General features: G+C 42.9%; 1 protein-coding gene and 1 long non-coding RNA gene across 5 annotated transcripts in view; one reads left to right on the top strand and one right to left on the bottom strand.

The window, feature by feature from the left end:
• Positions 1 to 16,932, bottom strand: part of cdc42se2 (CDC42 small effector 2) — a 276,240-nt gene that overhangs the window by 113,482 nt on the left and 145,826 nt on the right. For all 3 annotated transcript variants that reach the window (XM_072516839.1, XM_072516840.1, XM_072516842.1), the window contains one exon: positions 16,397 to 16,489. The gene's annotated coding sequence lies outside the window, so the exon portion shown is untranslated. The remainder of the gene's footprint in view (positions 1 to 16,396; positions 16,490 to 16,932) is intronic.
• LOC140429599 (uncharacterized) overlaps positions 16,416 to 16,932 on the top strand; it is a 105,259-nt gene continuing 104,742 nt past the window's right edge. The window contains exon 1 of one of the 2 annotated variants that reach the window (XR_011949133.1): positions 16,416 to 16,515. This is a non-coding gene — a long non-coding RNA (uncharacterized lncRNA). The remainder of the gene's footprint in view (positions 16,516 to 16,932) is intronic. The other variant, XR_011949134.1, reaches the window with a different exon arrangement.

Below are 16,932 nucleotides of genomic sequence, written 5' to 3' on the forward strand. Positions count from 1 at the left end.
TGCTCCTATTCTAATTTTCCTGTAATTCATACTAAAAATACATTGTGTTAATTTGTGATGGAGACAGGGATGGGACGAGTTGTGATGTGCCATGGTTGAACAATTAAATAACACTCAATGTCTGATTACATCAAGAAGGGACACGTGGGCAAAGTGTTGCTGGCACTCAAGGAACCATATGCCAGCATAAATTAGCACCTTCAGCAAAGGAAGGAAGAAAATGTTTGGCCTGCATACCAATTTACACATAATTTCAACAGTAATTCATTGTGTGAAGCTCTTTGACACATTTTGACATGTAAATCTTTCTGAGCCCCTATGCTAGCTGGCATTACAAGTGATTCTACCTCCTCAGGTACTGTGTCTCTGCCTTTCAAAACTGCCATCATCATCTCTTCCTCAAAAAATATCTTTAATTCGCCTCTTTTTGAAAGCCATCTTTCCTTCACCAACTTCACTTTCCTCCCAAAAGTCACTGAAGGTATTGCTGCCTTTGAGATCTGCACCCATCTAAACACTACTCTCCTTTTGATTGTCTCTCATTCGGTTCCTACCCACCTTCTCATTAGGTTCCTACCCACTTTCTCAATCAAGATCAGAAACAACATTCTCTGTGAATATGACAATGCTGCATTAGTTTTCCTTGTACTCCTCAACCTCTGACTTGGTCCTGTCCCAGTCATCCGTTTCTAATGACTCTCTTCCATTGTCTGACTTTTAAAAAATTCTTTCAATTAGGGATTTGGCACCACTGGCTGGGCCAGCATTTATTGCCCATCCTTAATTGCCCTTGAGAGGGTGGTGGTGAGCTGCCTTCCTGAACTTCTACAGTCCACGTGGTGTAGGTACACACACCGTACTCTTAGCGAGGCAGTTGCAGGGTTTTGATCTATTCGGTTTGTTCTCCTTTTCCCATCCATCTGTAGGAAAAGCATCTCAATCAATGACTTTTCTTCCTGACCCGTTCTGTTACACTCGGAGCCCCCTTCATCAGTTAAAACTGAAGTCATCATATTTAGCCTCTGCCACAAAATGATTTCCCTTCACCAGTTTAATAATGGAGATAAATTGTCAGTGTTCAGTAGGTTGACCTGGATATCAGTTAAAAAAAAGATGCAAATAGATTTTAGATGCTAATTTAGTTATCTAGACAAGACATTTAACAGATATGTGTATACCATAGACTAGGCAATCAACTGTTCATCAAAATCTTGAAAGTCTATCAAGAGACCTACTAGACCTACATCAATTCGCAAAAGGATATTTTAAACTCCTGAAGGATAGAAAATAGTCATAATGCATATAACAATGATTCAGTATCACTTGGCTCTGCATATCAATTGATCTGTAAATAAATCAAATCATGTGGTGTGTACACAGCAGTCTGTCACTGTGCTATTGTAGTCTTTCAAAGGAATTATCATTCCATATATTGCAATTATTGGGTAATTAGTCATACTGGGGAAGCTATTTCACACCTAACATGTACAGGTTGTAAGTTTTGAAGACACCTTTTTGCAGTGAAGGGTTGAGAAGAGGCTAGAACTGAAACAACTGGGGGCAGGTAAACAAGTTTCATTTATCTAACCTCTTCAGCAAAATCTCCCAACGTACCTTACAAGATTTGTATCAATCCAAATTTGACAACAAAGCACAGAAGGATATACCCACAAAGGATATACCATGGCAGATGATTCAAAGCTTGGTCAAAGAGGTAGACATTAAGAAGGGATGGTTAGGCCACAACTGGAGTCGTGTGTTTTTTTCTGGTCACCACATTATAGGAAGGATGCAATTGCACTGGAGAGTGTGTAAAGGAGATTTATCAAGATGCTGTCTGGGCTGGATGGTCTGAGCTGTGAGCAAAGATTTGACAGACTGGAGATGTTTTCCTTGGAGCAGCAAAGGCTGAGAGGGGGTTGAGTGGGGAAGAGAGAGAAAGAGAGAGAGAGAGACAATGTCAAGGTCCACTTGCTTTCGGAGCGCTGCTCCTTCCTCAGGTGAATGAAGAGGTATGTTCCAGAAACATATATATATATATAGACAAATTCAAATATGCCAGACAATGCTTGGAATGCGAGCATTAGCAGGTGATTAAATCTTTACAGATCCAGAGATGGGGTAACCTCAGGTTAAAGAGGTGTGAATTATGTCAAGCCAGGACAGTTGGTAGGATTTTGCAGGCCAGATGGTGGGAGATGAATGTAATGCAACATGAATCCCAGGTCCTGGTTGAGGCCGCACTCATGTGTGCGGAACTTGGCTAGAAGTTTCTGCTCGGCAATTGTGTGTTGTCGCTCGTCCTGAAGGCCGCCTTGAAGAACGCTTACCCGGAGATCAGAGGCTGAATGCCCTTGACTGCTGAAGTGTTCCCCGATTGGAAGGGAACATTCCTGCCTGGTGATTGTCGCGCGATGTCCGTTCATTCGTTGTTGCAGCGTCTGCATGGTCTCGCCAATGTACCACACTTCGGGACATCCTTTCCTGCAGCGAATGAGGTAGACAATGTTGACATCCTTTCCTGCAGCGTATGAGGTAGACAACGTTGTCTACCTCATACGCTGCAGGAAAGGATGTCCCGAAGCGTGGTACATTGGCGAGTCCATGCAGACGCTGTGACAAACGAATGAACGGACATCGCGCGACAATCACCAGGCAGGAATGTTCCCTTCCAATCGGGGAACACTTCAGCAGTCAAGGTCATTCAGCCTCTGATCTCTGGGTAAGCGTTCTCCAAGGCGGCCTTCAGGACGCGCGACAACGCAGAATCGCCGAGCAGAAACCTATAGCCAAGTTCCGCACACATGAGTGCGGCCTCAACCGGGACCTGGGATTCATGTCGCATTACATTCATCCCCTACCATCTGGCCTGCGAAATCCTACCAATTGTCCTGGCTTGACACAATTCACACCTCTTTAACCTGGGGTTACCCCATCCCTAGATCTGTAAAGATTTAATCGCCTGTTAATGCTCGCATTCCAAGCATTGTCTGGCATTTTTGAATTTGTCTACATATATGTTTCTGGAACATACCTCTTCATTCACCTGAGGAAGGAGCAGCGCTCCGAAAACTAGTGATTCGAAAGAAACCTGTTGGACTTTAATCAGGTGTTGTAAGACTTCTTACTGTGCTCACCCCAGTCCAACGCTGGCATCTCCACATCAGGTCCACTTCAAACAGGGACATTCTTGAAAGGAATGCATTAAAGATGCAAAATGCTGGACTTCGATCAGATACTCATCAGACATTCAAAAACCCTTGTGGAAGACAAAATAACCCCATCTCCTGTTGATTTATATCTCAAAATTTGTCAAGAAGATTCGGAGGTGAAACATTTTAAAACTAATTCCAGAAATAAGTAGAAATTAGTCTGAAACTGGCTCTGACAAACAGAGAAAGCAGACAAGCAGAAAGAAAAGAAGCATGATAGTCATCTGACAATGCTGTAGGAAAGATCTCTCGCGCTCTCTCTCTCCAGAAGCAAAACGTGTGCCTTCATCAGAGTGCAGACCTGAACCAAGCCAAAGGGGCTACAACAAAGTGCAAACCTGAACAATGCTACTTCTAATATTCTACTGGAAACCATCTAAACTTCAGCGGCCGCAACATTCCACAATCTACATCTCACAGTAAAGCAAAAGATCTATTTGTATATTCTTTCAACTTTTATTTTAGACTCTAACTTTCTTACTTCTGGTATCTGTGTGTGCATGTGTTGCCATGTCTTTTATTACCTTTCTTGTGTTTTAGTAACTATTAAACTATTCTTTCTTTGATTGGCTTCTTGGTGAGAAGTAAATATATTTACTGGAAAAGATATCTACAGGGAAAATAATTTTGGCAAACTTTGAGACACAGAAATGCAATAAAATAAAGTTGTACATGTCTACTGCAGACTTTAAAAAAATTTAATTCATAAAAATATTAACTACAATTTTATTGCTTCAACTACATAATTCCTGAGGTTAAATATTTCATTCAAATGCATTATCCCTCACAAAAAAATGCATTGTAATTCATTATCCCACTTCAAAGAGTCTATGACCACTTACAGCTGTGAATCAAATGGTGAAATGGCAGGCACTCTACTGTGATAACAGAAGGTTGTGAAAGCAATCATGCAGCACAATCCAGTAACGGTAGCCCTCAAACTTCAAAAGCATTTTTAAAAAAACACTCCAGACATGCAAGTATTAAAGGGTTGCTGCTATAAATTCCTTGAAAGTCTGATAATTAACTTTGACAGTTTATTTGGACTCATCAGTTGCCTTTCACAGTTCATTTTGACACTTTTTTGAGTTTTGTGACACTTTTCAGTTCCAATGAGCTTGACAGTTAATGACTATGTATTTTTATGCACAATCACGATTACATTTAACAATCCCAAGTTGCACCTGACTTCCCCAAAGGACATCTGACCTCCTCCAAATGGTCTTGGGATCATATCAAAAAGGCTAACTTACCTCTCCAAAAGGATACGCCACCTCACCAAAGGACTCCATACCTGCTCCTACCAGGTGACATGGTTCACCAAAACTAGACATGTATGGAACTAGCTGCTGTTTTATATGGGCAGCTGTCACCACAAAATGTGCATGCGCAAATCCTAACCCAGGCCCAATCCGGCCCACGCAAAAATGGTCAGTGCAGTGTTCGGAGACAGAATGTTTTTGGCCCGTTCTGCCACTTTCACTGATAGAGTCATGGTTGCAAAAATCCAGGTCATTGTGTTCCTGAAAATTAAGTGAATATTTAAGGAAGAATAGACATCTGGGAACTAGGGAACAGGAAGTTGTGGTCAAAAAAGAATGAATGTTGAGGTAATTTTGGGGAAGTAATAGAACTGCATTCTACTTACAGTTTTTTATACATTAAAAATCTATGAATTGTGAAGTAATTAAACCAGTTGCGGGGAGAAGTAATATTTGAATTGATGTACGATTTAAAATGTCCCATCTCACAAGAACCTTGGCATTATTATTCGAGCTAGGAATCCAAACTTTTCACAACCTTAATGCATTGAATGTCTTTGGGATTAATTTTTCTTTAATAATTCTACACATCCAGCAGAATGACTAGATCAGTGATATTCACTGGCTCAAAAATCCTTCAGCAAAAAACTTGCTGAGTCTTAAATTATTAACTCCTCCAACTTACCTCCAGCATGCAGCTTACCACCTCCAGCTCACTGCCTCTACCAACCCACCACTTCCCTCCCTGATCCTCTTGCTTGCCGCCATTCCATCTCACTGCCTCTCCTGCACACACCTCCCTCTCCTGAAACCTTGCTGTGAGGGTGGGCCTGGGACAGCAGCAGTGAAAGAAAGGAAGCATGTGAGAAAAGTTGCATGTGGGGGTATTGGGGAGGGAAGCGACAAACTGGAGAGTCAGTGAACAAAGTGATGAGCAGGAGAGAAGCAGTGAATGCTGACATGGCTTTGGGTTCTAGGAACTGACGCGGAGTGAATTTTAGCTGTTAATTCCAAATGAATAGTCAGGTCAGGCTTGGCTCCAACGTGGGGAAGTTGACCAGTTTTTTCTGATGCGCTTCAGCAGCAGTAAATTTGGGCGCGATTCTCTGCCCGCGTTGCGATCGAGCGAGAGCACAACCAGAGAATCCAGGGGGAGCCCTCCAGCGGGCACCCCGGCAGCCTCTGCGCCTCACAGGATTTGCCCAAGTCCTGCGAGGCGTCAGATTCAGAACTCCACCCAAAAGGAGAGGGACCAAATGACGCTCACAGAAGTAGGTCTTAAACCTACATAGGTCTTCCTTACCTGATATGCACTGGCCTCCCTCGATTTGCTGGCCTACACAGGGAGGCTGCAGCCAGGTGCCAATCAGTGCTGGTCCACAAGAACATGGACCAGGTGGAACAGCATCCTGGGAGTCTCCCAGGCCATCGGAGAGCCCTGGGTGGTCAGGATCAGTGCAGGGTTATCCCCTGGCCCTCTCCCTGGAATGTGGGTGCCTTGGCACTGCCAGCCTGGCACTGTCAAAGTGTCTGGGTGGCACTGCCAAGGTGCCGGAGTGGCATTGTCAAGCTGGCTGAGCACTGCCTGGGTGCCAGTGCAAGGGTGCCCAGGTGCCAAGGTGGGTCATGCCCATGAAACAAAGGTGAAGAGGGGTTTTGAAGGATGGGAGTGTGCAGGACAGATAAGTAGGGGAGGGTTGGGGTGTGACGGGTGGGGGTCCTGGAAGGAAGGGGGTGCTGTAAGGGGATTTGGGGGGGCCTGAAGAGGGGGGGGGGGCAAGGATCCCATAGAATGGTGTCCTCACTTGGGGGGTGTGGGGTAATGCCCATATTTGTGGGGGGTGACATTGCCCATGGGTGAGGGTTGTTGGGGACTCACAAGCTCACTTTGAGATCGGGACACCCTTTCAAAATGGCGGTCAAATCTCTGAGTTCAGCTCCCCAGTGCTAAAAGAAATTCTAAGTGTGGGCTAAACCAGTGAGAAACTCCGCAGGGTCCAACACAGTGACTAAATGTTATTGAATAGCGGTGGGGAACTCGCTGGCCCCTGAAAAACCCGCCACAAATGGACTTAGAAATTTTTTGGCAGAATCGCGCCCTTCATCCAACCATCAGGATATGTGCAGCTCTAATAATCAAGCGCGTGGCACTTGATGAACAGTTCATGACCACGCAGCTAAGAGGAGACACTGGTCTGGGGGTAAAAAAAGGCTTTGGATGATGGTTTCAGCAGATGAGCTGAGGGATGGTCAGAGTCAGGTGATGATACAAAAGTGGAAGCAGGCAGACTTGATGTTGGAGCGGATATGTGGTCCGAAGCGTATTTTAAGGTCCAGCACAAAAACAAGTTCTGCTTCAGCTTCAGATAGTTGCCAGGGAGAAGGATGAAGATGGTGGTCAGGAAATATAGTTCATGGCAAGAGGGTTCAGATATCAACAACTTGAATTTTCTTTTTAAATTTTAGGGCATTTGTGGCAATTATTCAAAAAAATTAATGAGGAGTAAATTAAAAGCAAAAAATAATAACCCTAAAGGCCTTGCATGCATGGCTACTTGTCCTTCTTAGCATCCAAAAGGTTTAAATCTTGGCTGAATTTAATCTTTCCTTTTGATCTAAACACTACCATGGAAACGGTGCAATTATTCATTCTGCATCAAAAACACGCAGGCAGGTGGCTGAGCTTGTTACAAGTAGCCTCAATGCAAAGATAAATTACATCAGAATACATACTCCAAAAGGGAAGTGCACATCTGTCTACATTACCTGAACGTGAACTTTATAGGCCTAACTGTGCAAGGAAACTGCTATCCTTTATATAAATCATGAAAATCAAGGGAGAATTACTTTGGAATGACAACGCAGTTACAGTCTGTTTGATCTAAGCAATCCATGCTGGTGTTTATCCTCAATATAAGCTACATTCTTTATTTAATCTGTCTGGCATGTTCTCATGTCCCTTTATTCCTGATATCATTAACCAACTATTTAGAGTAGTGAGGCCGTGGAATGCCCTACCTGCTACAGTAGTGAACTCGCCAACATTGAGGGCATTTAAAAGTTTATTGGATAAACATATGGATGATAATGGCATAGTGTAGGTTAGATGGCTTTTGTTTCGGTGCAACATCGTGGGCCGAAGGGCCTGTACTGCGCTGTATTGTTCTATGTTCTATGTTCTATAACCAATTCTTAAAATACTGACATCGCCTCTGCTCCAATCATAACTCTGGTAGTATATTGCATAGCCTCATAATTCTGTATAAATAGGTTTTGTCATCTCAAATGTCTTGTATTAAATTTGACATCGACATCCCCTTGATCTATCCCTCACAATCAGTCAGTTCCTGTTCAGTGACCCATCCCTTCATAACTTTAAACATAGTTATACATTTTTTTCTTAATCCCCTGTTCTTTTTTTAATATAAATTTAGAGTACCCAATTATTTTTCTTTTCCAATTAAGGGGCAATTTAGCGTGGCCAATCCACCTAACCAGCACATCTTTGGGTTGTGGGGGTGAAACCCACGCAGACATGGGGAGAATGTGCAAACTCCACACGGACAGTAACCCAGGGCTAGGATTCGAACCCGGGTCCTGAGCGTCGTAGTCCCAGTGCTAACCACTATGCCACATGCCGTCCCTTAATCCCCTGTTCTAAAGAAAATACCGTTTCAAGTCTTCCTCTGAATTTGTAGTTCCTCATACCAAGCAGCATTGTGATGAGTCTATGCTGTTGCCTCTCAACATCCTTTCCATCACTTGCAGCCCAAACGTTGATGCAGGAATCAGCTACAAACTTTAAAGTTTTATATAGATTCATCATTACATCTCAACTTTTATAATCTATAGCTCTTGCCACAAAACTCAACATTCCATGAATTATTTTTTATCCTTACCCAGTGACAGCTGCATTTTACATCTTGGATACCAGAAATCCCAAATCCCTCTTCTGACTTCCATGTCATTGAGCTTTATTCATATTGGTTTACTTAAAAAAAGTCCAATGGACTGCATCACATTAAGTGGCATTGACTTCCGTACACTGCTCCCCCCCCACCATGCTTTCCATCATCTTGTCAATATCCCATTGCAGTTTCCGTTTGTCCTCATGGGCTTCATATTTGAGTATAGTCTGTAAATCTGGACACCAGCCTCTCACGCCTATATACAAATCATCAATATGCAGAGTGAACAGAAAAGGTCTCAGGACAGACACAGTGGGACACTGCCATCTGCTTACAACTATTGAGAAACTGCTCTCAACTCCCAACTCTAAAAAGTTAGAAGGGAAGATGTAATGTAACTTGCTACCCTCTCATTATTTCTATACCCCTTAACTTTCTCCAAGTCTCCCATTAACTATTTACCTGCCAGTTAAATAACTGATCGTTATGGTAAATCTTTTGCTTTATTAAATTTGATTTATACTCTGTACCCTTCAGTCATGTTTTTATTGTACCTGGTGCCTCTATATAGAATGGGTTAGAACCAACTTGAACCTCGGAAACCTGACGCTGAACCTTGAGAATGCTTATACGCTGATACATTCCAAGGTTTATTGGTATCAGTTACTCCTGTAAACGGTTTGAAGATCTTGGTCTTATATGCGCTGCTAATAATAATCTTTATTAGTGTCACAAGTAGGCTTACATTAACACTACAATGAAGTTACGGTGAAAATCCCTGAGTCGCCACACTATGGCACCTGTTCGGGTACACAGAGGGAGAATTCAGAACGTCCAATTCTCCTAATAAGCATGTCTTTCGGGATTTGTGGGAGGAAAGCGGAGCACCCAGAGGAAATCCATGCAGACACGGAGAGAACGTGCAGAGTCCGCACAGCCAGTGACCCAAGCCTGGAATCGAATCAGAGACCCTGGCGCTGTGAAGCAACGGTGCTAACCACTGTGCTACTGTGCCGTGCCACCCATTTCCATGGTCCTACATTAATCTGCATAATAGAAAGCCTGGGGATACCTGAACCGGATGTCTGTGTCTTTTGCGCAAGCATTTCTTCAATGGGGCCTTGGGGTTGTGTGGGGGACACATGAATTGGCATGGGGAGAGGGTGGGGATGATGACATGTGAAGGGCAAGGCTAGAGGGCCTAATATTTAACAAAAGAACCGGGACAAAGTCCCAGTTATTCACTAACACCGAACTATCTTGTTGCAGCATTGTTATTTAACAAGTTAGCAAGTGTTCAGACTTTTAACTTAATATCTGCTTTGTAATTCAATTTTTGCAGGAGGATCCATTTCAGCTTGTCGGTCGTCATGTGTGACCTGACCTGAGCGGAGCTGTGTTGGTGTGTCTTAAACTGACTCATATCACCTGCTTATTCCATGCACAAACTTATATGGCCAAGATAATCCGAGACATGTATTTCGAGGCTGAAAAATTCCTAAATATGCATTTATTAGCTGGAAAACAGGCTGAGTATAGACCTAAACATGTATTTTGGTGTTGAAGAAATACGGGTGTCTTTTATACCAGAACAACGTATATGTCACGATCCATGGTATTTCCCTTTTAAAAGCTTTAATAGATTTGGCTTTCACTGCTGTTTATGGTGGGACATTCCAATCCTAACAACCTCTGCATTAAGAAGAATATTTTCTCGCCTTTCCATTTGTTCTTTTAGTGATGATTTGTAAGTTACGATCCTGTGACCAGCTCACCCGCCAATGAAAGTAGCTTCCCCCCACTTCACAAAAAGCTCTTAAAAACGTTGAACTCCGGCAGCACGGTGGTGCAGTGGTTAGCACTGCTGCCTCATGGCACCGAGGACCCGGGTTTGATCCTGGCCCCGGGTCACTGGCTCTGTGGAGTTTACACATTCTCCCCGTGTCAGTGTAGGTCTCATCCCAACAACCCAAAGATGTGCAAGGTAGATGGACTGGTCACACTAAATTGCCCCTTAATTGGAGTTTTTAAAAAACTTTGAACTTTTTTTTTGTTTTCTCTGCTGCAATAAAATGAGCCTCAGTCTTTCCTTGTAACAAAAGTCTCTCTTCCCTCACATTATAAAGAAAATCATGTCATTACATAGTGTCTTTAGCAACCTCAGTATGTCCCAAAGTATTTCATTGTCAATTGATTAATTTGTAATGCAGTCATTGTGGTTATATATCCTGTGGAAATTCAATGAAGCCAGGTATGGTGCCCGTGGTCAGCCATTGTGCTGATTCACCCATAAAAAGCATGCTCCTGGTCTTCACGGAACAGATCCCCAGCAATTGTCTGTACCATCAGGAGTGAATGGGAGAAGAATGGAAAATAATAGGAGAATAATGCAGTGGGACTGAAGAATCATCTCCCAGGAAGAAATCTGCCTCATGAATTTTTGCACTCACCAGGATGGGGCCTCTCAGTGTTGAATGGACGTTGTCCATGGTGAGCAGCGGAATTATGCAATCCTAAAAGAGCAGCAGCAGAGATCCTTCAAATTTTCGTCAGCAATCCATCACAACCAATTTCAGCCAAATAATCCCTTACAGCACAAAGACACCTCCAGTTCTACATTCATACAACTCTCTTATTTGGGATTAGAAATCAGCTTCAACTCGTCTTCTGACTCAAGTTATTGGCCTATGCTCGCAACTTGAATAAGCTCAATCATTTCACAAAGGGCCACTGAAGACCAATCTTTAATCTCATCATGTGAATTGGAGACAAATACAAGACTTGGAGATAAGAGCACATTAGGCTCATTAACTTCAAAACTTAGCGGAGTTTAAGAAATAATTTTAATAATGTCATGTGTCTTCACATAATTGAGGCAGAGAATTTTCAAAATGAGCAATATTGTATAGCCTGATTAAGAGGATTTGTACTGTCTATGTTATGTCTGTCCACACCCATGTGTTTCTGGGCAGTCAGTCATGCATCAAAATGGTATGTCAAAGGATGTGGGATCTGACAATGTCCCCAATGTTTGTTGAAATTAAAAAGGGACTAATTCTTTGAATGAAAAGATGGAGGCTGCCCCTTTATCATTCTGTATTATGTAGACTGAACTGTCACATTATAAAAGGCATCTTTCTTTCACAATTTATTACCTACAAGTCAGTTATATTACACAGAATATTTTGTTCTACTAAATGATCACTTAAGGTCTAACTAAATTTGTAGTTTGAGGACAGGAACTGCGCTCAACTCTACAGTTTAAAAGATGCACCGATCACACAATGACCTACTGTACAGAAACAGCACAGTTAAGTCACTTGCTTTATGCTATTCATTTGGGAAGTAATGGGCAGCTAAGAGTCTGAAAAGAAAAAAAGACGACCGCGAAGTACTTCATTATTTAAGTATTCAAGCAGTAAATCTAAATGGAGATAGAGCCATTTAAAGTACTCGTCTAGTTTTGCCCCATCTCTGCAGAAGGCAGGGTTTCAGCGGTCCACATTCTCCAATATTATCTCATAGGAACATAGGAATTAGGAGCAGAAGTAGACAATTCAGCCCCTGGAGCCTGCTCCGCCATTCTATCAGATCATGGATGATCTCTTCCCGGTCTCAAATCCACCTCCCTACCTGTTCCCCATATCCCATGAACTCGCTTTTTAAAATCAGGAATATATCTATCTCCTACTTGAAACCATTTAATGAACAAAGAACAAAGAACAAAGAAATGTACAGCACAGGAACAGGCCCTTCGGCCCTCCAAGCCCGTGCCGACCATACTGCCCGACTAAACTACAATCTTCTACACCGACTCAGACTTCACCGCACTACGGAGCAACAAGTTCCACAAATTCACCACCCTCTATGAGAAGTTGTTCCTCCTCTTCTCAGTTCTAATGTTCCTTATGTGTAATTCTAAACCATGAGCCTCAAACTATTTTACAGTTGATCTTAATGCATGGCACAGTGGTTAGCACTTTTGCCTCATAGCACCAGGGTCCCGGGTTCAATTGCGACCTCGGGCGACTGTCTGTGTGGAGGTCTCACTTTCTCCCCGTGTCTGCGTGGGTTTCCTCCAGGTGCTCCAGTTTCCTCCCACAGTCCAAAGATGTGCATGTTAGGTGGATTAGACATGCTAAATTGCCCTTTAATGTCCAGGGTCTTTCATGTTAACAAGGGTTACAGGATTCTCGGCTATGGCCATATTTACATTGTTCCCAGCGCCGGCACCACCAGCAGCAGAAGCAGAGGCTCCGCTCTCCCTCCCTCTCTCCAACACCAACCATCCACACCAACAGCTATGTCAGGCAGCAAGTCAGACAGCAAAGTAGAAATAAGTGTCGAGCGAACCCTGAAGGACTTGAAAAAAACTCAAGGATAGAGCTGGAAAACGGCAAAGGTGACGCGCACCAGCCAATGGAAATGCTGGCAATGCAGAAAATGGAGAAGAAGTTGAAGAGAATGCAGACGAAGTAGAAGATGAAGAAAGCGAAGATGTTGGTGAAGATGATGAGGAGGAAGAGGATGAAGAAGATGAGGAGGGTGATGATGAGGAATGTGAGCGCGCTGCAGAAAAACGGGTCGCTGAAGAAGAAGAGGATGATGTTGCAAAGAAGCAGAAAACAGATAAAGAATAAGCTGTATATTGATCACATTTTCCCAAATTTTTTTATCTGTTGGAACAACTTGGTCATCATCACTAAGTAGTGTACATCAGTGCAAGACAACTGCAGAATTTTAAAAATAAAATTACCAACACTTCATGGCCCCTTCATCAGCCAATTTAAACAGTGAATCTCTAGGGACCAAACAGGGCTTTGAAGTTCTTCTGTAAAATTGACTGTGGTTTGACCATGTCTTGGCCACATTATCTTAAAAGTTAATCTGTAAAAATAAAATTAATTTTCAGCATTCCAATAACTGTATGTACTTTAGCTGTACTATAAGTCGTTAGTTTGTATGAGGTGGAAAGGCCAAAGATCAAGGACTTTTTTTGTCTGAAATACTGTCCATTATGGCCTGTTGTATGTGTGAAAGTTTGTTGTCCACAATAAACCAGAATTTTATTTTGCTGGGTATTTCTGATGAAAATAAAATTAGGGTTACAGGGATAGGGCGGGGTGGTGGCCTAACCAGGGTGCTCTTTCAGAGGGTCGGTGCAGACTCAATGGGCCGAATGGCCTCTTTCTGCACTGTAGGGATTATATGATTTTAAACTCTGTTGATGTCCACTGTTCATATACATGGGGCAGAATTTTCTCAAAATTGCACAGAGTGCTGGATCAAGCGAGAAAAGCTGTGTGAAACTTGCCGGCTTCAGTGATGCCTTTTCTTACCTGATTAAACAGCACTCTGTGCAAATTCAGAGTGCTAATGAGGATGGCAGGGCTAAGTACAACTCCAGGATTCTGAGATTGGACTGCCAATTTTAAAGGCTGCCACGATCTCAAAGTTGAATTTAACACCCCCTCCCTCCCCCCCCCATGCAAACATAAGGGAACCCCCCCTCCCCTCCAATGGGGCTCCCCAGTGTGCCTGCCACTGGGAATGCAACCCTTGGCTGGTTGGCACTGCCAGAGCAGTGCCCTGCCATGTCTTGCACAACTCAGGAGCTATACCTTACTGTGTGCTCCCAGCATGATATCCACGACTGATTTTGATTTTGAAACCCAATAGTGATTTGTGTTGGTGTGACGGTTGGGCGTGAACCTGATTACATCATTGGCGGGGGGGCCAGGAACCTTGGCTAAATTTTCTCAGTGGCATAGAGGTCAATTCTAGAGCTCCTACCCTTCTATCAACTGCGACCAATTAATTCAACATCGAGCAGACAGCAATTATGGGATCTTCCTGGTTTCCATTGTTCCACATGCAACAATAGCAAATCCATCAGGTCAATCCTTCAGGTGCTCCTTTTCTTTAAAAAACGGTAAATTTTAGCCATTTCCCCAACTCGCCTGAAGACTTGACTTTTTACTAGCAGACTATTCGTCTGCATAATCATCTCGGTTAAGTTGGATCTTATTAGGGCAGCATGGTGGCGCAGTTGTTAGCACGGTTGCGTCATGGCGCAAGGTCCCAGGTTCGAACCTGGCTCGGGGTCACTGTCCATGTGGAGTTTGCACATTCTCCCCGTGCCTGCGTGGGTTTCACCCCCACAACTCAAAAGATGTGCAAGGTAGGTGGACTGGCCACACTAAATAGCCCCTTAATTGGAAAAAATGAATTGGATACTCATTTATATTTAAAAAAGTTGGATCTTATTCTCATGCACTGAAGCCATATGAAGAAACCTTACTGTTGTTCTAGCTGAGATTAGTTAATTTATGTGGAGCCCCTTGTATCCCAATGATGTTGCAATAATTGCTCCTTTACTGCAGAAAAACATCCCAAAATGCTTCAGAAGTGTAAACAACTAAGGATAGCAGACAAAAGGAGTGAGGCTTGAAGGACTGGACAACAGCTTAGTCAAAGAATGAGGTTTTAGAGGAAGCTAGACAGGTTTACGGAAGGGACTCCAGAATCTAAAGGCATTGCCACCAGTGAGGATGGAAGGATATACAAGATACCAGAGTCAGAGAAGACAGTTTGGTGGAATAAATAAAAGCAATTTATAAGAATAATCTTCATTTGTGTCGCAAGTACTCTTACATTAACACTGCAATGAAGTGCAATTTTGCTGTGCAAATCCCCTAGTTGCCACACTCCGGCACCTGTTCGGGTACACCGAGGGAGAATTCACCAAACAAGCACATCTTTCGGGACTTGTGGGGGGAAACCGGAGCACCTGGAGGAAACCCACCCAGACACGGGGAGAATGTGCAGACTCCGCACAGACAGTGGCCCTAGCTGGGAATTGAACCTAGGACCCTGGCGCTGTGAAGCAACAGCACTAACCACTGTGCTACCGTGCCACCCATATTTAAACACGCAGATGAGAATTTTAAGCATGGGGAATTGGGGAACTGAGAGCCAATGTCGATCAGCGGGGTCAGTGCTGATGGTTAAATGGGACCTGGTGCGGGATAGGATACAGGCAGCAGGGTTTTTGATAAGGTGAGGGAATGGAAACCAGGGAGCACATTAGAATAGTAAGTCTGTAGGTGATCCGCAGCAGATAAGTTGAGGTAGTTGGAGGTGGGTAATGCCACAGAGATTGAAGCAGGCAGTCTTTGTAATGGGAAAGATATGAGATTGGAGCCTCTACCTGAGTTGAATAGGACATCAAGGCAATAAACTATCTTAGTAGCAGTATTATATTATTCTTAGCACAGCCTACAAATGGGCAAGTAGCTTTGATTTCTTGTTTCGGTTTGATAAAAAGCAAACAGGCCATGGATTGTTTTGCAACCTCCAATGTCAATAGTGGAATGCCATGCATTCATCAGATGAGGTTGCATTAGTATTTTTACCACATTCAAGGGAACCCCAAAGATGATCCCACTGAGTGAGCAAACTCACTACCTACAAGCCCAGATGATGCTACATACAACTGCACAAGAATAACTGTGTTTAATTCCAAGATTACTATGCAGCGTAATTCCTGCTACTAGTGTTGTAATGCAACCCACCTAGTGCCTTAATGCCCAAATTACTTTTGTGATCCAGTCGCCACCATATTTGCATCTCAATTCTGAGCAACTCCAACAAACCTCATTCTCCTCAGACCCCATCTCTGCAGTGTTTACTTAGTTCTGCATATTCCAGATTGCACACTCAACTTTATAGGCCAAGATCCTTTATGAGTAACAAGGATGCAACTAAATAATAAGTTGATTGAATCACCATTGTCTCTCAGCTCCAAATGAAACACTGGAGACTACACATCAACCCCTGAAACTGAACAGATTTTGGTCTACTCAAGATTATAAATAGGATGGTGTTGACCATTAAGTTTGTTAATAAGTAACTTATTTAGCGCCAGTAATAAATGTAGGCATGTTCGCAATTAGTTTCTGTCAGATATAAATAATTAACTTACAGACCTATATGTTCTGATCTGAAAACTTACTGATTCACAGGTTTCAATACGCTGATTGGACTGTTTTTACACGGCAGTAATTCTTCAGGAAAGGGTCAAAATCCTGGACTCGAATTGCTTCAGCTAGCGGAGGAAAGAGAAGTAAAAAGGTAAGTTAAATGAAAGCAAACAGAATGCAAAAACAATTCTTTGCAAGTGTCATTAACACAATTATGCTGATTGCGTAAGAAATACTGATTGCGGCACAATGAGGATGTGATGCAGTAAATGCTTCAAAAAACAGGAATTGTGCATTCTCCTGAAAGGTAATGCTCACAGAAAGAGATTTCTCCCAAAGAATCACTTGCAATCAATCAGCCGAGCTAGGCAGTCAATATTGCAATGTAAATTAGCAAAGATGACGAACATTTGAAATGTTATCAGCAAAATTGAGCATCTGAAAATGAAAAGCTTCTGTTTATTTCTTACAATCTCAATGGAAAGGGGCAGGTAAGCAGCCGCAGTGGTTCTACTGATCTAACCAGACAGATATAAAACATTTAAAAACAAAACTGGATATATCCTTG

The sequence above is a fragment of the Scyliorhinus torazame genome, chromosome 9 (genome assembly GCF_047496885.1).
Source record: "Scyliorhinus torazame isolate Kashiwa2021f chromosome 9, sScyTor2.1, whole genome shotgun sequence".
In the NCBI taxonomy this organism is placed as follows: Eukaryota; Metazoa; Chordata; class Chondrichthyes; order Carcharhiniformes; family Scyliorhinidae; genus Scyliorhinus; species Scyliorhinus torazame.